Source organism: Manis javanica, chromosome 15 (genome assembly GCF_040802235.1).
Source record: "Manis javanica isolate MJ-LG chromosome 15, MJ_LKY, whole genome shotgun sequence".
NCBI lineage: Eukaryota > Metazoa > Chordata > Mammalia > Pholidota > Manidae > Manis > Manis javanica.
The window spans coordinates 296,115-321,910 of record NC_133170.1 but is presented as its reverse complement, the minus strand read 5'-3'; the positions used below and the strand labels follow the sequence as shown (position 1 = coordinate 321,910).

Genomic DNA, 25,796 nt, shown 5'->3' with positions numbered 1-25,796 from the left:
GCGTCAGTCCCCTAGGAGGCTGCTCTTCTCACGCGTGTCACCAAGAAGAGTCTGAGCAGTACTTTTCTGCATTTGAGCCAATTTCCAGTGAAGCTAGGAGTCCAAAAGCATATGCTGTTTGACACCGTGTCCAAAAAGGTGGTTGAACTTTTACGCTGGGGCTGAGATGGGAGCAGGAGACAAGTGTGGTTCTGCAGAAGAGAATCCAGGGGTCACGCTTACCACCTCTGGTCATCAGCGGTTCTCGTATTTGTGTGATCCAGTCTCTGTATGTCCATTGGCCTGTTTATTTTTTCAAACAAACACATATAAAATGTACTGAAATTTGTCTAATGTTGGCTATCAGGAGGCACCTTTAGGTGTCCTCCATGGAGGGAAGTGACTAAGAAATGAGGGAAGCCCCAGAGTAGTGTGTTCCCATTAGCTCCTGTGTTTCACCTTAAATCTTGAACGTGGTCTCTAAGCTTTAATTCTCTGTACAAACATCCAGTGTTGGTACTTCTTTTTTTATTACTTTCATTGATTTTAGTATTTTTAATAATATTGACAGAGAACTAGAAATAATTTTGTATCATTTTAATATGCTGTTTTTTTCAGTATATTTTTAATTTAAAAAAAATAGGCTTTATTATTTCAAAAATAGGTAATTTTATGCAGACATTCTTGATGAAAATGACATCTTTCAGTTGTGATTCTGATTTCCACTCCATAATCAGCCAATGTAAAGTGTCACAAACCAAAGTTTATCTACATCACTAGCTGATCTGGTTAATGGGTCCAAGACTGACTATTTTGACGGCTGAGTGAGTCTGATGAGCTGGCAATGCCAAGGAGCACTTTGGCTGCGTGGCAGGGGGAAGCCAGGATGGAGAGTTTGGTGAAGTGAGAATGTTTAATTACTACCACTGACGCTGTTATTTCATTAACTCACACTTTCCCTTACATCCATTCCTTCTTTGTATATTCATATCGTAACATCGGGTTCTGTAGTCTGTTCCAAGGAGGAAAAAATAGCCTCTCTTTCTCAGGCCAAATCAGAGTGCCGTCAGTCACCGTCATTTACCTGCCTATAAAAGGCAGGTGAACTTTAACCCTGTGGGCTACATGCGCAACCTTCTGACATTTATTATCTTGCTGAAAGGCGAGCAGCATTTAGCTTTCCTGTTGCCCCTGTGGCTTCGGGGATCACCCGTGGCTGACACCTGACTTGGGACCTCGTGCGTTTTCAGGTGGTTGTATGTGTCTAGACAGGTCCAGGCAGAGACAACGTCATTCGCCCTGCGCCTGATTTAACCTGGCCTTGGATGACATCACAGACAGGGTTGGAACCTTTCACAGTAGATTACATCAATCTAACCATTATTTCAATATTCTGTCTCTTTGTTTGAGCAGCTTAGCTCCAGAGATAACATTTCACAGACTCATGCTCTCTCTAAACCAACGCTGCTGTCATGCGGACCTATTCTGATGCCTCCCACACACGTGGATTTTCCCGAGTCACCTTGGGTCTGCTCTTCCCTGGTCCTTACGGGGCTATTGTGGGAGAGCTGGGCCATCAGTGGCGTTGCCTTCTCGGCCACGACTTCATCCGGGCAAAGCAGACCAGAGCAGACAGGGCTGAAGGCCTGCGCGGAGATTCCCCAGATCCTGGGGCCAGGCTTGGATGTTAGCAGGTGATTGTCGTACGGGGCGGGTGTTGGCATTCGATTCCGATTACCATCACCTTCAGTATTATTTGGATAAAACCTCAAGTAACACCCATGGAAGTAAATGGCTGACTGATGAAACAGTTTCAGGTGGTCCTTTCACCCAAATCCCTGAACAAAAAAGCGGCGCCGGCTGCTCGCCTCGAGGTTCTGTCCTTTCTCCACTTCCTGTTCGGCCGCAGAGAAAGGCTCACTTGGGCCAATAGAGCCAGCACAGTTTGGAAGGTTAAAATTTAATATATTTAGAGCTAGAAGAGCCAATTCAGACAATTTAAGCAAAACGTTATTTTCTTTGAGTGCAGACTGTCTCTCCTGGAAGACTCAAATCCTGTGTGTGGCTGGGCTATTTCATTTTGGCTGGCTGAGTTCATTTGGCTGGTTCTGGCTTCACCTCTGCCCCGTGGTCCACCCCTTCCAGAGTGAAAATATTGACACATGTGATCTCAATGGGATGATGAGGGCAGAGGGTGGATGGGATGACAGGGAGCAGGTTCTGCCACTCCGCCAACATCCCGCTGTCGGGAGAACTGGGGAGCGTTTGGATGTCTTCTAGGGGCACGCGGAGCATCCTGGGCAGCTGGGAGGACCCACTTCCGTTCACCCTGTTGCTTCTGACCTCCTCTGAGGGCCGAGTGCTACGTGCCCCTCAGCACGGAGTGCCTGTGTGTGCTCAGCTCCTGGCTGACCGTATGTCTGTCTCACAGGGGCTCCTCTTCTCAGTGATGCCCCGAAAGCGAGCTGCGACTTCCCTGCACACCTCGCCCGCAGGACCCAGGAGGTATGCCAGGATCCCCTGGCCTCCTTCTGGCCCGTGAATACCCAAGCACAGAGGAGAGGCAGCCTCGGGGGCCAGCAGACCGTACACTTACTGCGTCTGCTTTAGTCTGTTGTCTTGTCCCTCACTTGGTCTGGAAGTCAGGCTGGGAGAACAGAGGTGTCCGTCGCTGGGCTCTGTTACTATGCCTGATAGGAAAAGACCAGTAAGATGTGATCGCTCTGAAGAATCTGACAGAGCCAGGCGGGGAGGTGGAGTGGGTGGAAATAGAAGCAAAAAGGGACGTAGTGTGACGTGTGGGCAGTGGAGTGTGGGTTCAGGAGCTCCTGGCCCTGCTCATTCAGCCTTGGCTGTACCCCAAGTCATGCCACTTACTGGATGAGTAACCCTGGGAAGTCACTGCACTTCAGTGCCTCAGTTTCCTCATCTGTAAAATGCGGATCGTAGCGGTAAGCACCTCACAGTGTTGTGAGGTTTCAGTGAGACGATGTGTGTGAACTGATGAGCACAGTGGTGAGCACAAGGCGCCAGACTTTTTAGCCATTGTTATGAGTACGTGTGCCATGGAATCACTCTCCATGAACACCATATTCTGCAAAGGGGTAAAAAGAAATTCATCCCTATTGTGGCGTGATGGTCGATGAAGCAACCGCAGACTGTACCTAATATATTTTTTGCAGCATCACTTGTAGCCCCGTGTGCTTTTTGTTCATCAGGGCTGTGCCATGTGATGCCTGCTGTCCTGACTGGCTACAGCACAGGGAAGGCAGTTACTGACTTAGCTGGCACTAGCCTACTTGGTTACTGAGGCAGCTCCTTCCCACGTGGGAGAGAGAAAGGGAAGGAGGAGGGACAGGGAGAGGGGGGCGAGGAGAGGGGAAGGAAAGAGGAAGGAACAGGTAAGATTCTTTTCCTTCCCATAAATACAGCTGTGTAATGCTTTACATTAATATCATCAAAGTAGGGAAATCGATTATGTACTCACAGTTTAATAATTCAGAATTGACATACGGAAGTCACATCCCAGTGTAGGATGGACGGAATACAGGTAGAAAGGTTAAGAAGAGGGAAAAAACCCTCATGAAAAATGTGGAAAGGGAATAGAGAAGTTTACTTCCATTGTCCTTTATTTGTTCATTTCTACTAAACTAAAATATATATGCAGTCTTGCACTTTCACCACCTAATTATTAAGTTTCCATACACACCTTCTCTCCATGCCATCTCAGTGTCATGACTTTTTCTTATTCAGAGTCCTGGTACTTAGGTGACTTTGCAGGGGAAGGGGTCACCGCCCTTGTGCTGATGGCAGGTCCCAGCGTCCCACCTCCCACGTGCGCCCCTGCCCCTCCATCCTCTTCCGGCTGCTTATTCCAGCCTTCCTCCAGCCCTTCTCCTGCGGCAGGTACACCTGCCCTCAGCCTGAGGTTCCCTCTGCCTGGACTTCCACATTTCTCATGTTTTCACCTGCGTTAAGTCTCTATCAGGTCATCTTATCAGAGAAACTTCCCCTAACAATTTTATCTAAAATGGGACTTATCTCTCTCCGAATACCCCTTCCTTTTTCCCTTGCTATATTGTTGTCCAAAACAGAAATCACCCTCTGACGTGGTGTCCGTTTATGCCTGTGCTTGTCCGTGAAGGTTGGGTTCCCTAAAGCAGAGCCTGGGGGAGGGATTCAAATGCATCATGCAGAAATGCTGTTCAGAAAAAACCTGTGGGGAGGAGGTGAAGCAGGGTACAGGGAGGGAGCAGCCAGGCAAGGGTGTGGTTTCAGGGAGAGTCTAGATGTGAGGAAGCATTTCTGTCCATAACTCATATCTGGAGACAAGCGGCTGGTCCCTTACTAGTTAGTTATCAGCTGTGGCCTGGGGAGAGGGCATGCGACTCCTGGCTAGGGCAGTGCCCCTCAGCTGATGGGGGCAACTGGGAACTGGGAGCCAACACTGGGGAAGGACATGCTGGTGGTGGGTAGGGGTCTGGGACAGGCACCTCAGTGGCAGCTCCCATGCCTCCCCCTACAGTGTGACCTCCATGGGATCTGGGACTAGGTCTTAATTGTTCTGTATTTAGAGCTTGGTACATAGTAGGTCTTCAGTAAATATTTATTGAATGAATCAGTGAACTTATTGAACTGTAACAGTTGTAGTTCCTGGGATACAGTGTGAATGAGACAAACTGCCTTCTGCCCTGTGGAGCTTATAGTCTAATGAGAGCCCAGGCCCAGCCAATTAAAACACAGTCAGCTAAGTGCTGTCCTAGGAAGAGCAGGGGACCTTAGAGCACACAGTAGGGGCACCTAACATCCAATTTCAGGAGAGCAGTGATCCCCAGGCTTGTGGCATGGTGAGGGGCTGCGTTTTCCAGGGTGACCATTCAGTCAGTGGCATGCAGTGGGTGACCAGGGACACACCCACAAGGTCTTGGCGTTGCTGTGACGATTTCCCCTCCCCTGTTTCCCTTTGATTTGTGTGTCAGATGGAAGGGCGGGAAGCAGACAACCTGAGCAGGGCCTGTCCCGCCCGACCCTGGCCCGGCGTCCTCGCCCACAGGGTCGGCTGAAGAGCGAGGGTCCCCGGGGCCTGGCCTTGCGCTGGCCTGGGGCTCCGGGTTCTGCCAGGGCAGGGATGGAGCGACTCCCTGACGTTTGGTGACCGGCATTTATTTCTCTAAAGGAAGCAACGTGGTGTTTAGATGTAACACTCAGTCAGTAGGTCCAATTAAAAAAGAGATTCAAGCGCCCTGAGGAAGACATCCGCCAGGGGGGTTCTTGGCCGCCCCCACCCCATGCACCAGAGACCCCCACACGGCCTCGTCTGTCCCCGGCGTCCTACCCGGGAGGGACACAAATGCCTTCCCCGGGGTTTTCCAGTCGGGCTTGCTTTCCAGTGGTGGGCGGGGCTCCACAGACGTCAGTGGGGGCAGGAGGCGGCCGGAGCTGGCCCGGATACTGGCCTCAGCCACGACATGATGTCCAGTGTTGGAGCCATGTGCCTTCAGACACTTCCATAGTCACGTTGGGAAAAATGGGCTTTGGTAAAATATAAAAAGGCTATTGAAATGTCGCTGAGTGCTTATGTAATTGGACTATATAATGCTGGAGGGCAGGGCCCGGAGGGGGACGTGCTCCAGAAATTTCTAGTAATTTGAAGACACTCAGAACGACAGTGCTCACGGGCATTATTCCCGCCGGCCTCTGGCAGAGCCACCTGGGGTGGACAGGCCTCCGCAGGTGGGGAGCTCTCCTGCTCAGTGTCCACCCCTGCCCCCTCGCCTGCCTCCTCGCCCCTCAGGGGGCTCTCTCCGGGGGCTGCCCTCCGCCCGCCCCTTGGAACGGTTGCTGGTTCATGGGACCCACCTGCCGATTTATTTTTCTGACTTGAATTTCTTCTACATTTAGAGCTTTGATTGAAGGGATATAGTATGTCAGAAAAGTAGGTGGTTTGACTTACCGGATACCAATTTTTTGTAAGATGATAGTTCCCTGAATGATAGGTGGTTATTAAATATGTTTTATGTAAGTTTGTTGAATGTTAGAATGTTTGTGAGCATTAGGGTGGGTGCACCTTGCCATGGCTTGTGCATTGAATGCTGACCTGAGGAACGGTGATGTGCTACAAACAGGGGCCTCCTGGACCGGGAGGCAGGAGGGCGGAGTCCTTGGTACCACCTAGCTGTGACCTTTGGAAAGTTGCTTGACCTTTCTTGGCCTCCGTTTCCCCAGAGGACTGGATGACCTTGAAGGATCCTTTTAATTCTATGAGAACAGTTGTAGGTCTATGTAGCTGAGGAGTTTGCAGAACCCGCAGAGATGTGTATTTTCATTCAGGTACCTTTATCTCCTAGAACTTTGGGTCAGATATGGGCTTGTGAAAAATGAAACCAAGCCGTGAAGGCTCCAGACTATCAGAAACCCTAACTTAATTTTGATCAAATGTTGTTTTTGCATGAAACCGATTACTGCAATAATAATATGCTTGGGTGAAGGGCACTGGCTCCAGACAAAGGGGCTGTTTTGTAGCTGTCCCACTTCTTGCAAGCGAAAGCTGATATTCTCATCAGAACCAGGGAATGTTCCCCCTCAGGAAGGCCCACGCCTTGTTGGCCAATACATATATTGTCTTGGGGCTTAATGGGAAATTCTATACTGGAGGCAATCAGAAATGTTCACATACTTCTTTTTGTCTTAAGCAAAAACAGATCTTCACCAACAAATGTGGCAAGTTGTCATATTTGAATTGTTTTCCTTTCAAGAGGAGGGGTGTACAACTGTGTGTAGGGGGAGAAAGACTTCCAGAAGTTTTCTTGGAGGGAGAACCCACTTTTGAGGCATAACTGTCATGAAATGTCATTTAGATTATGATGCGTATTTAGAAACTCCCTTTGCAGAGAGGTGTGCCTAAGCGGCAGCCAGTCAAGCTCACTGCCTATCTCATTGTGGCCAGAGACACCGTTCGGGACAGCAGTTTCTTACAGTAAGCAGAATAGTATCAACAGAAAACTGGCAAAATGTGATCGAGTTGCCTTTTAGAATCCCTAAGTGGAGGTGAGGTGCTGACTGGTCAGAGGGGCCACTTGCTTGGGTCACCCTGCCAGCACGGGTCGGAGCTCCCTTCCTGCCCCCTCCGGTGTGCTCAGATACTCGCTTCACACAGGCAGCGCTCTGCTGACCTCGGGACCGACCCCGGTTGGGCAGACCTTTCCCTAGGAGGGTTAACTTTGACATAGAGAGATTTCAGACAATTTCAGGTTGTGTTTTTCAACATGATAGATATGATGAAGAAGAATTAAATTAATTTTAAATGTTATAGTTTATTTAACAGTATAAAGTGAGCCTGCCTATGGCTTTAGCCATTCTTTTGGACACGTCTGTTGCCAGATGAGAGGATGGATACTGGCAAGCTGAGGGTTAACATAAGGCGAGACTGAGCGGTTTTCCTCTCACCTCCTAAGGAAGGAAAGACTCAGTCCTGGCCTTTACCTCCCTCCTTGAGGTATTGGATTTTATGGGAAATTTAACGGGGTATGTCCTTTGTATCAAATCTCTGAATGAGGGTGTTTCACTTTGAGGAAATCCTATGCACTAAAACAGGAACTTAGCAAGTAATAGGGTAAAATTCACACTACTAGCAAAAGTCTCATTGCTTCACAAAAGGCTCTTTTAGTGAGCCACCCCACTGCGCTTTAAAAGGAACTTGCTAAGTGAGGGGCAGAGGCCTGTTCCCTGAGTAATGACTTCAGGTAATTGACGCAAACATAGCCAAATGTTCTCTGTGTCCAGTCGTTCCCCAGGGGAGTCAGCTAATTTATAATTATAATGCCCATGCGCACTGGTAGTAAATCTCCCAGCCCACTTGGACACAAAACTGTGTTTTAGTGCTCAGAAAAATTTTGTTTTGTTGCTTGACCACCTCTGTCCCTCTAAACAAGAGGCTCTTATGGGTAACACCTTTTTATTTACTAGAAAAACATTTGTAAATCTTTAATTTTGTCTAACTTTGTTTTCATCAGAAAACAAGGGGCTGTGTATGGTGTATTTATGGAGACCGGACGAACGAATAGGGTTTAACTGTGCGTTGAGTGTTCTGGGGAAGTGTTTGGGAACTGAACCTGCAAACAGAAGCCTGGTGTTCAGGGTCCCTAGAGCAATGATGCTGGGTGGGGGGGACTGCTCACTGGGTTCTGTGCTTTAGGGCGAGCTGCACGCGGTGGGGGAGGAGGCCAAGTGCGTGTACAAGTGAGAGCGGATGTCTTCGCCAACCTGATTGTCAGGTATTTTTTTTTAATAATGATATGTACAGGTTGTTATGTGGAACAACTGATGAAATTATATAATAAATGTGTTTGTGGATGGTCGGGGTTAGCTCTTAGGGGAATTTCAGAGCTGTTTGGGAAAGTGCCTGGCGGACGGCGGGCCTCCTGGAAGTCTGCGCCAGCACAGCTCGCTCCTAATGGAGGCTCTTTGTGTCTCTGACTAGTGGCCCTGGAGGATGTTTTTTGAAGTTGTTGTTGTGTTAGAACCTTCTATTCTGAACAAATGGGCAAGTGAGAACAAAAGTGGAAATGTCTCTTGTTCAAAAAAAGAAGACAGCTTAGAAAACCTTAAAACACTTTTTTTTAAAGGACAGGAAGCTTTTGTTTTTATTTCTTACTTTTATGTTACGCATCTATATTGCCTCCCCCGTGAGGTGGTCAGGAAGGAGTTTGAAGAATCACGATGATTTTATAACAAATATTCTGTCTATTTGAGTGCCAGGAAACAAAGAGGCCAGTGCGGTGCAGCCCTTGTCTTTGGCCTTCTCCGCCCCCTCTTTACCCCGTTACTTCCCTCTCATTTTGTCTGAATTTTAACATGTAAGATTCAAGTGTTCTCATGATGCTCATGTCTCTTCAGTGGGGTTTCCCAGTAAATATGCTGACTGCCTCATTCAGAGGAAATCAGCAAGTTGGTGGTGATCTTATGTGGCTGCCTCTGCCTACAAGCTGGGGTGTCTGCCTCTCACTGCCAGGAAGCACATCTACTCTTTTATGGACCATCTCTGTCTCTATTTCTATATTCAGATTAAGCAAGCAAAATTTCACTTTACAGGGGATGTTAACTGAAGAATTAGTTTGTCACTTAGAATAGAAAACTGGCAAAACATTTTTTTTTTTGAAATGACAATAAGATTTAAGCATTTAAAAGAAGTACAGAGAGAAAGACAAACATGGTGGTGTAGAGTTTGCCTGGGAGGAAGTCTTCAGATGAAATGTAGCCACTGTCTGAGACAGAGAGAGAGGGAGAGAGAGGGCGAGGGAGAGAGGACCCGGAGAATGGGAGGGAGGGAGGGAGGGAGGCGCCCGCCTGGCTCCAAGCAGGCTGATGCCAACTTGCCTTGGGCAGCAATGTGGCCTTGTTTGTACAGAATGAGCATAAATAGTTTTATGTGAAGAAATTTTCTAAGGAGAGATTTTTTTTCTTTTTTTCTAGATAAAATGTTAAGATAGTAAATGTTTTAGTTGGATCGTTTCCAGAACCATGGAACACCATGTGGCCACAGACTCGTCGGCTGCTGCCTGTCGTCTGTCATGACTATTACCAACAGCCCCTCCCACTCCCCAGAATGTCTCAGTTTGTGTCATACATCATATGGTCACGCTAACGCCTTTGGAAATGGGATGTTGACTGAATTGTTATCACAGAATCCCATCTTCACTATTAAAGATTTTGCAATCTAAGAGAGAAAATTCTAGAAATACTATGCCGTGTGGAGGGTGTGTGAATCCTTCCATCTTGTGTTAAGGACATAAATGGAGGGTGACCTCAAGTTTTCACCTCTGACGTCCTTTCCTGACCACACCTGCCTGGGTATCTTTAAGAGATTTCATCTTTGTTCCAAGGTCAAGAAAGAACAAGAGAAAAGACGTTTGTATGTACGTATCTTTTACATAAGCAAGGCAAATAGAAGTTTTATTTTCCCGCTGAACTTACACAGTGAGGCCACCAGAGGTTCCCCTCAGGCTCTTAGTAAAAACCCTGGGCAGGTCTGACCGCCGCGTGCGGCCTGGAACCTGGAGCCTCGGAGAAGGCGGGGGAACCGCTCTGGTCTGTGGCTCTTGCAGCAGGAATGAGATGTACTTAGAAACATTGACGTTGCCACGTGACTATGCCGTTGAGCTAGAATTCTTTCCTTATGTCCCTGACTGCTTAGTAACCCCGGAGGACGCCTTTTCCCTCAGAGGCAGCTCGGAGAAGATGGTGACAAAGGCAGTCGGCACCCGGCCGGGAGGGAGAAGCCAGGGGCCTGGCGCTGGTCTTGACCCGTCAGTGTGGGTCCAAGCTTCCTGCCCTCCGGCCGTGACACGTCTCGCTGATGGACAGGCTGGCACAGGCACAGCCTGCAGGAGGTGGGCATGGTCTTGTCATAGGTGTTCTACAGCAAATACAGAGCTGAGGCCTACTAGGTGCCAGGTAGGCCGTCTTCTCAGGAACCCCTTGTGTAAGGGACTGATCGGTCACACGCTCATACGGATGAGAAGGCAAAGTTCAGGGAGTCTGGTGGTATATGCTGTGGGAGTCAGCAGGATTGGAAACTAGAATTCCTGGGCACTCATCCTGAGGCTGGCTTTATTTTTTAACTGTACTCTACCATTTCAGGATTCCAAGAATGTGTACATTTTCTGGCTCCAGAAGAGTCACAGAGGCACCTGGGAAAGGCAGCTGTAGAAGCACGGGTACATCTGCCCGTCTCACTGCCTCCAGCCTTCCTCACCGCATGGGCACCTGGGCCACAGGGCAGTGTGAAGGGAACTGGCGTGAGCGCGTCCCCCAGGCTTTAGATCCTACTCCCCAATCCATGCAGGAAATATTTTATGTCTACTGTGTTCTGGGCCCCAGAGTTATAGTTTTATACAAGAGAGAAAATATCACGGTCAAGTTTTTGATTTTAGCTGATCCTCAGTGTACCCCCTAAACATTTGTGTAAAACAAATGTTTAAACTTATTAAACATATTATGTAAAGAAGAATATATGGTGATTGAGGGCACGAGATGATCTAGTGCAAAGCCGGCTTAGCAGGCTGAGGACAGTTTGACTGTCCAGCATTTTTAGAACCCTCGTTTGGGCTGGTCATTTGCAGGTAGAAGAATGTGTGTCCTCACAGATTTCAGTGCCTGAGTCCTGAAGTTTTTTGTGACATTAAGTGAAGGAGTTGTCTCTTCTCCCACTTCATATAGGCAGAATGTCTGTGTCCCCTCAAAATTCATATGTTGAAGTCCAAACCTCTAGTGGTATGGTGTTAGGAAGGGGCCTTTGGAGTGAAGAGGCCGTGAGGGTGGGGCCCTTGTGAACGGGATTAGCGCCCTTAGAGACCTCAGACTTCCCCAGTGCCTTCTGCTACACGAGGACACTGTGGGGAGACGCCTTCCGTGAGCCAGGCAGCGGGCCCGCACCTGCCTCCAGCCTGCTGGTGCCCTCATCTTGGGCTTGCAGCCTCCAGAGCTGTGAGAAGTGAATTTCTGTTGTTTATAAGCCACCAGTCTGGTACTTCTGTCATAGCAGCCCAGACAGACTAGGTCACACTCCACTCTGGAATCCCACCAGGGCCCCCAAAGTAAAGATGGTTTGTGGCTGTAGGATCGGGTCAGAGAGCTGCCACCATGGTGGTGGGAAGTTCCATCTCTTTCCCAGGAGAAAGTTGGTATCTGGATCTCTGAGATAGCGTCTTTTGAGGGATTTATTTTAAAGACAGAACAGAAATAGATGTTTTTTTCTATGAGCAGCATTTTAAGTCCTACTGATGATAATCTCATATTTACTTAGAACTTTTGGTCTTTTCAAAGCATATTATTCTTTCTGAACTTTTATTTTTGTTTTTTATTTTGGTATCATTAATATAAAATCACATGAGCAACATTGTGATTACATTCCCCCCATTATCAAGTCCTCACTACACACCGCATTACAGTCACTGTCCATCGGTGTAATAAGATGCTAAGAGTCACTACTTGTCTTCTCTGTGCTGTACTGCCTTCCCTGTGTACACCCCCCTCCAACACGTTATGTGTGCTAATCTAATGCCCCATATTCCCCTTATCCCTTCCTAGTCCCTTTCCCTTTGGTAACTGTTAGTCCATTCTTGGGTGCTGTGAGTCTGCTGCTGTTTTGTTCCTTCAGTTTTTGCTTTGTTCTTATACTCCACAGATGAGTGAAATCATTTGGTACTTGTCTTTCTCTGCCTGGCTGATTTCACTGAGCATAATACCCTCTAGCTCCATCCATGTTGTTGTAAATGGTAGGATTTGTTTTCTTCTTATGGCTTAATAATATTCCATTGTGTATATGTACCACATCTTCTTTATCCATTCATCTATGGATGGACACTTAGGTTGCTTCCATTTCTTGGCTATTGTAAATAGTGCTGTGATAAACATAGGGGTGCATATGTCTTTTTGAAACTGGGATCCTACATTCTTAGGGTAAATTCCTAGGAGTGGAATTGCTGGGTCAAATGGTATTTCTATTTTGAGTTTTTTGAGGAACCTCCATACTGCTTTCCACAATGGTTGAACTAGTTTACATTCCCACCAGCAGTGTAGGAGGGCTCCCCTTTCTCCACAACCTTGCAAGCATTTGTTGTTCCTAGTCTTTTCTGTGTTGGCCATCCTAACTGGTGTGAGGTGACATCTCATTTTGGTTTAATTTGCATTTCCCTGATAATTAGCGATGTGGAGCATCTTTTTATGTGCCTGTTGGCCATCTGAATTTCTTCTTTGGAGAAGTGTCTGTTCATATCCTCTGCCCACTTTTTAATAGGGTTATTTGCTTTTTGGGTGTTGAGGCATGTGAGTTCTTTATATATTTTGGATGTTAACCCCTTGTCAGATATGTCACTTACAAATATATTCTCCCATGCTTTAGGATGTGTTTTTGTTCTGCTGATGGTGCCCTTTGCTGTCCAGAAGCTTTTTAGCATGATGTAGTCCCATTTGTTCATGAAAAATGTTCATGAAATTTCAAGATGTGTTCATGAAAAAGTTGCTCATGTTTATATTCAAAAGATTTTTTTGCCTATGTTTTCTTCTAAGAGTTTCATGGTTTCATGACTTACATTCAGGTCTTTGATCCATTTTGAGTTCACTTTTGTGTGTGGGGTTAGACAGTGACCCAGTTTCATTCTCTTGCATTTCCGTGCGGACTTTCTGTCTCCTTCTTTACACTGTAACGGTTGTGAACCCTGGCCTGGGACACTGCAGGGCCAGAAGGCTGGAGCAGGAGGAAACGTGATGATCTTCTGATTCAACCCCCTCATTTTACAGATTGGAACCCAAGTGGGATTTTGTGTCTTGTTCAACGTTGTTCTTTAATTCATCCATTCAACAAGTATTTGCTGTATGCCTCTCATGTGCTAGGCGCTGTCCTACGTGCTGGGGTTCAGCAGTGAGAAAAGAGGACTTTCGGGGCCTTATTTCAAGTGGGAAGGGAGCATCCAATGCATATCAAATGAAATACGTGGAGGCCTGGTCATGGGACCTGTTAAAACATAACTGATTCCCTGCGGGACCGGTGGGCGGGTGCCTGAGACCGGCACTTGAGGACAGAGGAAATCGCGCGTTTTTCCCCTTTTTTTTTTCTCTTTTCTGCGAGTGCTTTTTGGAAGCATAAAAGGGACAGGGACCCCGGTGCTAGGGAGGCAGGGCGGCGGGACTGGTGAGCAGGTGCCTGGGACCGGCACCTGAGGACAAAGAATATCCCGCATTTTTCCCTGTGGGACCGGTGGGTGGGTGCCTGAGACCAGCACCTGAGGACGGAAGAAATCGCGCGTTTTTCCCCTTTTTTTTCTCTCTTTTTGCCAAGTGCTTTTTGGAAGCCTTGAAGGGACAGGGACCCCGGTGCTAGGGAGGCAGGGCGGCGGGACTGGTGAGCGGGTGCGTGGGACCAGTGCCTGAGGACCAAGAATATTGAGCGTTCCTTCCCTGCGGGACCGGTGGGTGGGTGCTTTTTGGAAGCCTTGAAAGGACAGGGACCCTGGTGCTAGGGAGACAGGGCAGCAGGACCAGTGCGCGGGTGCCTGGGACCGGCACCTGAGGAAAAAAAAAAAAATCGCGTGTTTTTTCTTTTTTTTTTCCTTTCTGTTCCCTCTCTCATTGTTGCTGTTGTTGTTTTGGTTTGGAGAGTGCTTTTTGGAAATCTTAAAGGGGCAGGACAGGTCACTTAGACCAGAAGCAGGGAATCTGGGGATCTCTGGGCACTCTAACCCCCTGGGCAGCAGGGAGCACAGAGGCCCCTTACGGAGATAAATAGTCTCCTGGCTGCTCCCCCTCTAACGGGGCTCCACCATTTTGGAGGAACAGCCCCAGCCAGGCCAAGCCCACAGCAACAGTGGAGATAAACCCCAAAGCAACTGGGCAGGAAGCAGAAGCCCTGTCTGCGCACAGCTGCCCAGCACAAGCCACTAGAGGTCGCTATTCTCCCAGGAAAAGGCTACAAACCAACAAGAAGGGAAGCTCTTCCAGCGGTCACTTGTACCAGCTCTGCAGACTATCTCTATCACCATGAAAAGGCAAAACTACAGGCAGACAAAGATCACAGAGACAACACCTGAGAAGGAGACAGACCTAACTAGTCCTCCTGAAAAAGAATTCAAAATAAAAATCATGAACATGCTGACAGAGATGCAGAAAAAAATGCAAGAGCAATGGGATGAGATGCAGAGAAAAATGCAAGAGCAGTGGGATGAGATGCAGAGAAAAATGCAAGAGCAGTGGGATGAAGTCCGGAAGGAGATCACAGATGTCAGGAAAGAGATCACAGAAGTGAAACAATCCCTGGAAGGATTTATAAGCAGAATGGATAAGATGCAAGAGGCCATTGAAGGAATAGAAGCCAGAGAACAGGAACGTATAGAAGCTGACATAGAGAGAGATAAAAGGATCTCCAGGAATGAAACAACACTAAGAGAAATATGTGACCAATACAAAAGGAAAAACATTCGTATTATAGGGATAACAGAAGAGGAAGAAAGAGGAAAAGGGATAGAAAGTGTCTTTGAAGAAATAATTGCTGAAAACTTCCCCAAACTGGGGGAGGAAATAATCGAACAGACCATGGAATTATACAGAACCCCCAACAGAAAGGATCCAAGGAGGACAACACCAAGACACATAATAATTAAAATGGCAAGGATCAAGGACAAGGAAAGAGTTTTAAAGGCAGCTAGAGAGAAAAAGGTCACCTATAAAGGAAAACCAATCAGGCTAACATCAGACTTCTCAACAGAAACCCTACAGGCCAGAAGAGAATGGCATGATATACTTAATGCAATGAAACAGAAGGGCCTTGAACCAAGGATACTGTATCCAGCACGACTATCATTTAAATATGATGGTGGGATCAAACAATTCCCAGACAAGCAAAAGCTGAGGGAATTTGCTTCCCACAAACCACCTCTACAGGGCATCCTACAGGGACTGCTCTAGATGGGAGCACCCCTAAAAAGAGCACAGAACAAAACACACAACATATGAAGAAGGGAGGAGGAGGAATAAGAAGGGAGAGAAGAAAAGACTCTCCAGACAGTGTATATAACAGCTCAATAAGCGAGCTAAGTTAGGCAGTAAGATACTAAAGAAGCTAACCTTGAACCTTTGGTAACCACGAATCTAAAGCCTGCAATGGCAATAAGTACATATCTTTCAATAGTCACCCTAAATGTAAATGGACTTAATGCACCAATCAAAAGACATAGAGTAATAGAATGGATAAAAAAGCAAGACCCATCTATATGCTGCTTACAAGAAACTCACCTTAAACCCAAAGATAAGCATAGACTAAAAGTCAAGGGATGGAAAAACATATTTCAGGCAAACAACAGTGAGAAGAAAGCAGGGGTTGCAGTACTAATATCAGACAAAATAGACTTCAAAACAAAGAAAGTAACAAGAGATAAAGAAGGCCACTACATAATGATAAAGGGCTTAGTCCAACAAGAGGATATAACCATTCTAAATATATATGCACCCAATACAGGAGCACCAGCATATGTGAAGCAAATACTAACAGAACTAAAGAGGGAAATAGACTGCAATGCATTCATTGTAGGAGACTTCAACACACCACTCACCCCAAAGGATAGATCCACCGGGCAGAAAATAAGTAAAGACACACAGGCACTGAACAACACACTAGAACAGATGGACCTAATAGACATCTATAGAACTTTACATCCAAAAGCAACAGGATATACATTCTTCTCAAGTGCACATGGAACATTCTCCAGAATAGACCACATACTAGCTCACAAAAAGAGCCTCAGTAAATTCCACAATATTGAAATTCTACCAACCAATTTTTCAGACCACAAAGGTATGAAAGTAGAAATAAATTCTACAAAGAAAACAAAAAGGCTCACAAACACATGGAGGCTTAACAACATGCTACTAAATAATCAATGGATCAATGAACAAATCAAAATAGAGATCAAGGAATATATAGAAACAAATGACAACAACAACACTAAGCCCCAACTTCTGTGGGATGCAGCGAAAGCAGTCTTAAGAGGAAAGTATATAGCAATCCAGGCACACTTGAAGAAGGAAGAACAATCCCAAATGAATAGTCTAACATCACAATTATTAAAACTGGAAAAAGAAGAACAAATGAGGCCTAAAGTCAGCAGAAGGAGGGACATAATAAAGATCAGAGAAGAAATAAACAAAATTGAGAAGAATAAAACAATAGCAAAAATCAACGAAACCAAGAGCTGGTTCTTTGAGAAAATAAACAAAATAGATAAGCCTCTAGCCCAACTTATTAAGAGAAAAAGAGAGTCAACACAAATCAACATAATCAGAAATGAGAATGGAAAAATCACGACAGACTCCACAGAAATACAAAGAATTATTAAAGACTACTATGAAAACCTATATGCCAACAAGCTGGAAAACCTAGAAGAAATGGACAACTTCCTAGAAAAATACAACCTCCCAAGACTGACCAAGGAAGAAACACAAAAGTTAAACAAACCAATTACAAGCAAAGAAATTGAAACAGTAATCAAAAAACTACCCAAGAACAAAACGCCGGGGCCGGACGGATTTACCTCGGAATTTTATCAGACACACAGAGAAGACATAATACCCATTCTCCTTAAAGTGTTCCACAAAATAGAAGAAGAGGGAATACTCCCAAACTCATTCTATGAAGCCAACATCACCCTAATACCAAAACCAGGCAAAGACCCCACCAAAAAAGAAAATTACAGACCAATATCCCTGATGAACGTAGATGCAAAAATACTCAATAAAATATTAGCAAACAGAATTCAACAGTATATCAAAAGGATCATACACCATGACCAAGTGGGGTTCATCCCAGGGATGCAAGGATGGTACAACATTCGAAAATCCATCAACATCATCCACCACATCAACAAAAAGAAAGACAAAAACCACATGATCATCTCCATAGATGCTGAAAAAGCATTTGACAAAATTCAACATCCATTCATGATAAAAACTCTCAGCAAAATGGGAATAGAGGGCAAGTACCTCAACATAATAAAGGCCATATATGATAAACCCACAGCCAGCATTATACTGAACAGCGAGAAGCTGAAAGCATTTCCACTGAGATCGGGAACCAGACAGGGATGCCCACTCTCCCCACTGTTATTTAACATAGTACTGGAGGTCCTAGCCACGGCAATCAGACAAAACAAAGAAATACAAGGAATCCAGATTGGTAAAGAAGAAGTTAAACTGTCACTATTTGCAGATGATATGATACTGTACATAAAAAACCCTAAAGACTCCACTCCAAAACTACTAGAACTGATATCGGAATACAGCAAAGTTGCAGGATACAAAATCAACACACAGAAATCTGTAGCTTTCCTATACACTAACAACGAATCAATAGAAAGAGAAATCAGGAAAACAATTCCATTCACCATTGCATCAAAAAGAATAAAATACCTAGGAATAAACCTAACCAAGGAAGTGAAAGACTTATACTCTGAAAACTACAAGTCACTCTTAAGAGAAATTAAAGGGGACACTAATAAATGGAAACTCATCCCATGCTCATGGCTAGGAAGAATTAATATCGTCAAAATGGCCATCCTGCCGAAAGCAATATACAAATTTGATGCAATCCCTCTCAAATTACCAGCAACATTCTTCAATGAATTGGAACAAATAATTCAAAAATTCATATGGAAACACCAAAGACCCCGAATAGCCAAAGCAATCCTGAAAAAGAAGAATAAAGTAGGGGGGATCTCACTCCCCAACTTCAAGCTCTACTACAAAGCCATAGTAATCAAGACAATTTGGTACTGGCACAAGAACAGAGCCACAGACCAGTGGAACAGATTAGAGACCCCAGAAATTAACCCAAACATATATGGTCAATTAATATTTGATAAAGGAGCCATGGACATACAATGGCAAAATGACAGTCTCTTCAACAGATGGTGCTGGCAAAACTGGACAGCTACATGTAGGAGAATGAAACTGGACCATTGTCTAACCCCATATACAAAGGTAAACTCAAAATGGATCAAAGACCTGAATGTAAGTCACGAAACCATTAAACTCTTGGAAAAAAACATAGGCAAAAACCTCTTAGACATAAACATGAGTGATCTCTTCTTGAACATATCTCCCCGGGCAAGGAAAACAACAGCAAAAATGAGCAAGTGGGACTACATTAAGCTGAAAAGCTTCTGTACAGCGAAAGACACCATCAATAGAACAAAAAGGAACCCTACAGTATGGGAGAATATATTTGAAAATGACAGATCTGATAAAGGCTTGACGTCCAGAATATATAAAGAGCTCACACGCCTCAACAAACAAAAAACAAATAACCCAATTAAAAAATGGGCAGAGGAACTGAACAGACAGTTCTCCAAAAAAGAAATACAGATGGCCAAGAGACACATGAAAAGATGCTCCACATCGCTAATTATCAGAGAAATGCAAATTAAAACTACAATGAGGTATCACCTCACACCAGTAAGGATAGCTGCCATCCAAAAGACAAACAACAACAAATGTTGGCGAGGCTGTGGAGAAAGGGGAACCCTCCTACACTGCTGGTGGGAATGTAAATTAGTTCAACCATTGTGGAAAGCAGTATGGAGGTGCATCAAAATGCTCAAAACAGACCTACCATTTGACCCAGGAATTCCACTCCTAGGAATTTACCCTAAGAACACAGCAATCAAGTTTGAGAAAGACAGATGCACTCCTATGTTTATCGCAGCACTATTTACAATAGCCAAGAATTGGAAGCAACCTAAATGTCCATCTGTAGATGAATGGATAAAGAAGATGTGGTACATATACACAATGGAATACTACTCAGCCATAAGAAGTGGAAAAATCCAACCATTTGCAGCAACATGGATGGAGCTGGAGAGTATTATGCTCAGTGAAATAAGCCAAGCGGAGAAAGAGAAATACCAAATGATTTCACTCATCTGAGGAGTATAGGAACAAAGGAAAAACTGAAGGAACAAAACAGCAGCAGAATTACAGAACCCAAAAATGGACTAACAGGTACCAAAGGGAAAGGAACTGGGGAGGATGGGTGGGCAGGGAGGGATAAGGGGGGGGAAGAAGAAGGGGGGTATTAAGATTAGCATGCATGGGGGGGAGGGAGAAAGGGGAGGGTGGGCTGCACAACACAGAGAGGACAAGTAGTGACTCTACAACATTTTGCTAAGCTGATGGACAGTAACCGTAATGTGGTTGTTAGGGGGGACCTGATATAGGGGAGAGCATAGTAAACATAGTATTCTTCAGGTAAGTGTAGATTAAAAATTTAAAAAAAAAAAAGAAAGAAAGAAAGAAAAGGGGGATTACTCCTTAACAGGATAAAACTATTGGTAAATCAAAGATCAACGCATGCTTTAAATATCCTTAATGTTGTTCACTTAAAGGGTGTCAGATGATCAGCTATGGAGGTACTCTTTTCTGATAATATTCCTTTCTCTTAATTAAAAAAAAAAAAAAAAAAGCAGTTACTGTGTGCTGACCTCCAATGAGTTCTGCACAGTGGTATAGAGGGCATGTCAAAGTGTGGGCAAAGGGTCTGTTTGTTTCTACGCAGAAGATCAAGGCCTAGCTTGGATACCCAGAAAATGAACTAAGATACGATATGAGGAGGAGCTTCCGGCATCAGCACTCTCTGGAGGACTCGTGCCGGGGGATGATCATCAAAAAGCCTCCACAGGGATCCGGACGATGCTGCGGTTGTGGCTGCATCCAGCCCACCATCTCCTGGACTTGCCATAAGAAGGAGGAGGGAGATGTCTAGGCTGGCATGTGCATACAGTGAGACAACGAATTTGACTGGATCTGTACTGTTGGAACTCAACCAGGAGTTGGGAGGGGTGCAAGTTGTAGCACCCCAAAATCTCATGACTATAGACTATCTATGGTTAAAAGAACATATGGGATGTGAACAGATCCCAGAAATGGGCTGCTTTAATTTGTCTGATGGTTCAAGTACAGTTGGAAAATATCCATCATATCATAGATAAATTTTCACAAATGCCTAGGGTGCCTAAATGGTTTTCTTGGCTTCACTGGAGATGGCTGGTAATTATAGATTTGCTTTGTTTATGTCACCGTATTCCTATTATGTCAATATGTGTGTGCAAATTAGTTAGTAGTTTAAAACCTATACATACTTAAGGTACTATACAAGAAGATATGTCAAAGAAATAATCAATCCTCCCAAGTTTCCTTCATATGCTACATCTATAGCTTTTCTTCTTCCTTCCTAATTACAAACTTTAAATAGAATTCGTGCCTCATATCGAATTTACCGAGTATCATAATTCCTCCAGGTGGTAAAGATACCTCGAGACAAGTGCTGGGCATAGAAGCCACAGGGCATAAATCTGCAAAGAAGTAAAAAGCTAACCTTTGCAAACAATATGGCTTCTCTCTCACTTACCAACTTTACATTTCCCTGTATGGCCCCGGAAGATGACTGGTTAGCCAGAGACGGGTAAGATTCCTCAAGGGAGGAACAACCTAAGACAGGCACAGTCGCAGGGGGGCCATCAGGTGAGAATTTGGGGATCAACAGAGGTGAGGCTCAGAACCTCACCCCTCCTGCTTTGAGAGAAATCTTCTGCATCCGTGGATGTCTTGCTGCCCTTGTCTAGCCTGGATTAATACTTAGTCCATAGGCACACACCTGATCATCTGATCATCTACATTTGCCTTCTTACAGCACTAAACTATGTTTTCTACCTTTATCTTGCATCTACCTACCACTTCAGCATTTTATTAAAAATAAAAATAATAATAATAATAGGAGAAATGTGGGATCAACATATAAATCAAGTACAAAAATCAAATGAATATTCATATTTGACCTGATGGTTTATAGGTCATATTGCATGATCAAAACCGAAAGTTTCTGTGATGACTGCCCTTGTACTGTTCACCATGTAAGAATTTATTCACTCTGTAAGAATTCGTTCACCATGTAAGAACTTGTTCGTTATGCTTCAGAAGATTGGAGACTGACGAGAATTAGGCTTGAGATGGATTAATGATTGTACATTGAGCATTGACCCCCCTATACTGAATTTTATTGTTGTTAACAACCATTTGATCAATAAATATGAGATATGCCCTCTCAAAAAAAAAAAAAAAAAAAAAAAAAAAAAAAAAAAAAAAAAAAAAACATAACTGAGCAAGGTAAGGGATGAGGGGAGATGAAGGAGAGGCTCTTGCAGGTGGAATGCTCAGCGGGGGTGAATCTGAGCCAAGGCCTGAGGGAGGCGAGGGATTGAACCATGTGGCTCTCTGGGACATAGGTCCAGGCAGGGAGGGCAGCAAGTGCAGGGGCCTGCAGACGGGCTCGTGCCAAAGGCCAGTGTGGGCAGACAGGGTAGATGGAGGGAGCAGTGTGGGACAGCAGAGGGGCAGATGACATCTCCCATGGAACCTGGCAGGTGTGGTACCAGCTCTGGGCTTTTAGGTTTGGAAGGGTTTTGGGTAGAAGAGTGACATGATTTATGTGTATTTGAAAAGGTCAATCATCCTTTTCAAATACAGCTCAGAACAGAATCTAGGTCTCCTTAAGGTAAAGCCCATGACTCTGCCCACTGTCTCATGCAGCTCTATATACTTGCAGTTGAACCTAAATGACAGATCTGGGAAAGTTTTAGAAAATCTCTGTATTTACAGTATTGCCAAAATTGAGCCTTTCAACCAGTTTGGTAAACACAAAGTAATAAGAATATGGGCACACCTTTTCTTTTCCTTCTCTATCTCTGAAGGACAAATAGCAGCAGTTAGATTGTTTTAAACATTTCTTCCCCAGGAACTTCATGATTTAAAAAAATACTATCTAGGGAAAATAAAACAATGCGTCCCCTGCTGAGAAAGCAGGCGCCCCTTACTTGGGATTCAAAGGAGCGGAAAGAGAAGCCGCCCCAGGACTGTGTCCTCAGCCCCTCGCTCCCCACCCTTTCTGTTTCCACACGTCCCCGGTCCTGCTGTGTGTGTTTCCAGCCAGAGATTGTTGATTCACATGCTTCTCCATGGGGTTTAATAGCGTTTTAAGTCATGCTGAAAGGCAGAAAAATGAGACAGATTCTACATTTGTACAGAAAGGCATCTGATGTAGCTCCTAAAGCTGAGAATGTTGTTTTCTTCACCTCTTCCTTGACTCGGGCAATGTTTTTCTCTCTCTTCTGCAGTAAAGTTTACCAAGTTGTGCTGAGTTCAGTACTATGGCGTTGTGACTGGAGTATTGCTTCTCAGACATTCTCTACGGTAACAGCAACAAAAATAGCTGGTGTGGACTGAGAATCTCTTTGAGGCTAGACCCCTGCAAGGTGCATGCCGTCACCACCATTTTACAGGAAGCTGAGCCTCCCGGAGGTTCGGAATTAATCCACATGTGTTCAGTCAGCGGGAACAGAGCCGACATGTGTCCTCTGCCTGGTGGCACTGCCCACTAGCTTCTGGCCATCACCACCACCTCTGCCGTGATTAATGGGGAATCTTTAATATGTTAACATATGAAGTTAACATATGAAGCGTGCCATCATGCCCTGCTGCTTTAAAATACTTGCTTTAGAGTAAAAGAATCACAGAATTCAGGTTGGGAGAGGTCCTAAGGGTCATTCAATCAGAACCCCCTGTCTCTTTCTGCAAACCGTCCTGCGGTTTTCAACCCCTGGCTGTGCTCGTGTCCCTCTGGTGGCATCAAACTCCTCAGGCAACGTTTCCCTGGCTACTTGAAAATCATGAAGTTCTTCCTTTCACGGAGGCGTCACCAGCTCCCCTTCAGCCCCTGAAGCATGTGGAATGAGCCTGCCACTGACTTCTACACTACATGGCTGATTTACTTGGTTTTTTTTCTCATGTGATCAGTTTGAGGTCAGGCCCCCATCCTGTTTTAATTTCTTCTGCACAGATTTGAGTTGGTCTTTGTCCGATTTAACGAGGGACATTCAGAGCCTGAGACCGTTTCCTGGTGGCGTCGGACCACCGTCTGCCGCTGAGCTGTGCCCGTGCTGAGGTCCTTGCTGACTCACCCCCAGCTGTCCGTTTCACTCACCGTACTCACCGTACTGCCGAAGAAACACGTCTTCCTAGGCCTGAACTGTACAGTTTTTATTCCTGCTTGGCACGGTTGATCTTTATTCAGTTTCTTTCTTTCATTAGATAAGTCCATGATCAAAATTATCAGAGTATTTTGAATTCTAATTTCAACACAAACAGACCCTACTTAAAATCGTTTTATTCACTGACAAATTTTTCTTTCTTTTGCATGATGTCCCTTATTTTCCTTATACAGATAGTATTTGTGGCACAGATGGAAACTTGTGTATGCCTAGTCTCTAAAGTTGTGGGAAATGTTGGACAGCTTGGAGGTGAGCGGACAGCACATCGGGGCCCGGGAGGCGCTGTTCGTGGAAGATCAGCCGCAGCTCTGTAACCCTGCTTGTAGCAGAGTATTGAGTGCAGAGAACTTGGGATCTCAAAGGAGATGTGAAATTCTTAAAAGTCTTGCCAGCGTCCCTTCCCAGGGTGAGACTCCTCTAGTTTTTCAGCTGTTTGGAGCAAGGATAGGAGTGGGGCTTCCCCAGTCTGCGGTACAAAATGACGACGGTCTTCTGGCAGCTACGTAGTGACTTCATAGCAGGAGAGAAGCCCTTGAAGGCAGAATGAGAGGGGGCAGCAGGTCTCACCTGTACCTGGGGCCCAACCAGTGACGAAAGTAACAATTGCCGAGGCCCCAGGTGAGCAAATGACGCTGACCTTAGGTGCAGTTGATTTTCCCCAAATCTGGAATAGACATTCCCCAAACATTTATTTCTTATTCTGGAAGAAACTAGATGATGAAACCAATCTTACATAAGGAGATTCTGTCTTTTCTGTATGCTTTATTATTATCAGCAACGCTTTTAGATATACATGTCTAGAATGAAAGTATGACAGAATTATGCAAGTTTGGATTCATTTTTCTGCTCAAATATTTTCTAAAAATACTAGAAAATCGAAAATTTCACAGCATGAAGAATAAAAAGGAGATTTGGTGAATGGTGATAGTACTTGAACTAAGTTAAAGAGAAAAAAATATAGGATGAAGGAACTAACAGTTTGTAATCAATAACTTAGGTCTACAAAGAGAAATATTCTTGGTAAAAGTCACAAAATAAAAGCAATCTTCAAGTTTATCCATTACATTTGTAATGGATTTTTGAGCATTTTAAAAGTGACTCTGTTATGAACTTCAAAGGAATATATATTCCTATTGTTTTAGTTCTACATCATTACAATTGTCTTTATTACTATATTTTTGTAGTATATATTCTAGTGGACTAATGTTATATGATAATGGGAGTCCCTCCATTATTCTTTTAAAAAATTTGTTCTTGTTTATTTTCCAGATAAAATTTGTAATTATTTTTATCAAATTTCAGAAAACTTTGGAAATTGACTAGAATATCATTAAAAATATACAATGTAATAATTTTAATCTGGGAGATTTGACAACCCTACAATACAATATTTTACTATTAAGTTGTATTTATTTAAAATTATTTTTAGTTTATTTCATGTTCTTTGGTAAAATTTTGAGGTTTGCTTCAAAAAAAGAACTACAAACTTCTGTTAAGCTAATTGCTACATAAGTTCTTGTTTCTATTAGCCATCTTTTCTATCTTTATTTCTTTAATAGGTGATCACATTTATAAATTCCTGTTACAATATTCTAGCTTATTCTCTAAGTTTTTCTAGACAGACAATTTATTGATAATCATAATTTGGTTTCTCCTTTAATCATAGTTCACAATCTCTTATCTGCAAGTCAGTTTGAAAATGGAAAGTGTGTAAATTTGGCATTAAAGCCTGACTTGAATGTGAGGCTGTTTATTATCTTTATGTTTTCATTTTGCATTAATATTCAGACATTTTAATGTGGAAATATATATTGTTGATCATATAGATCTGCATCAGTTTCTGTAATTACATGATATATAGCAAATTAACTTTTCTAAAATGTGAAAACTCCTAAATTCTGGAATACATCCAACCCCAGAGTCAAAAAAGGAATGTGGGTTTCTCTTTTACTTGTGAGTTGGCTAGGATTTTTGGTGTTGAGTGATAGCCTGTCTTTGTTATAGCTTTTGACTTTAATAAAAACATAATGATTTAGTGTTTTAGAACTGAGTATAATAATGACTAAAATCAAGACATTCTTTGTCATGATGAAAAAAAATCTTTAATTAATTTGCAAACAGATGGAATTTTTCCTTTCAAATTTATTTTGTATTTATTGAGATGATTGTTTT

The 25,796-nt window shown here is 44.2% G+C and overlaps 1 long non-coding RNA gene across 10 annotated transcripts in view; it reads left to right on the top strand.

Annotated features, from left to right (window-relative positions):
- LOC108409146 (uncharacterized) overlaps window positions 1-25,796 on the top strand; it is a 162,402-nt gene that overhangs the window by 99,454 nt on the left and 37,152 nt on the right. For 2 of the 10 annotated variants that reach the window (XR_012125761.1, XR_005058802.2), the window contains exon 11: window positions 1,393-1,673. The exons of 5 other annotated variants lie outside the window; for them this stretch is intronic. This is a non-coding gene — a long non-coding RNA (uncharacterized lncRNA). Of the gene's footprint in view, window positions 1-1,392; window positions 3,178-9,450; window positions 13,505-25,796 lie in introns of those variants that run through there. 3 more of the 10 variants (XR_005058800.2, XR_001856139.3, XR_005058799.2) reach the window with 3 other exon arrangements.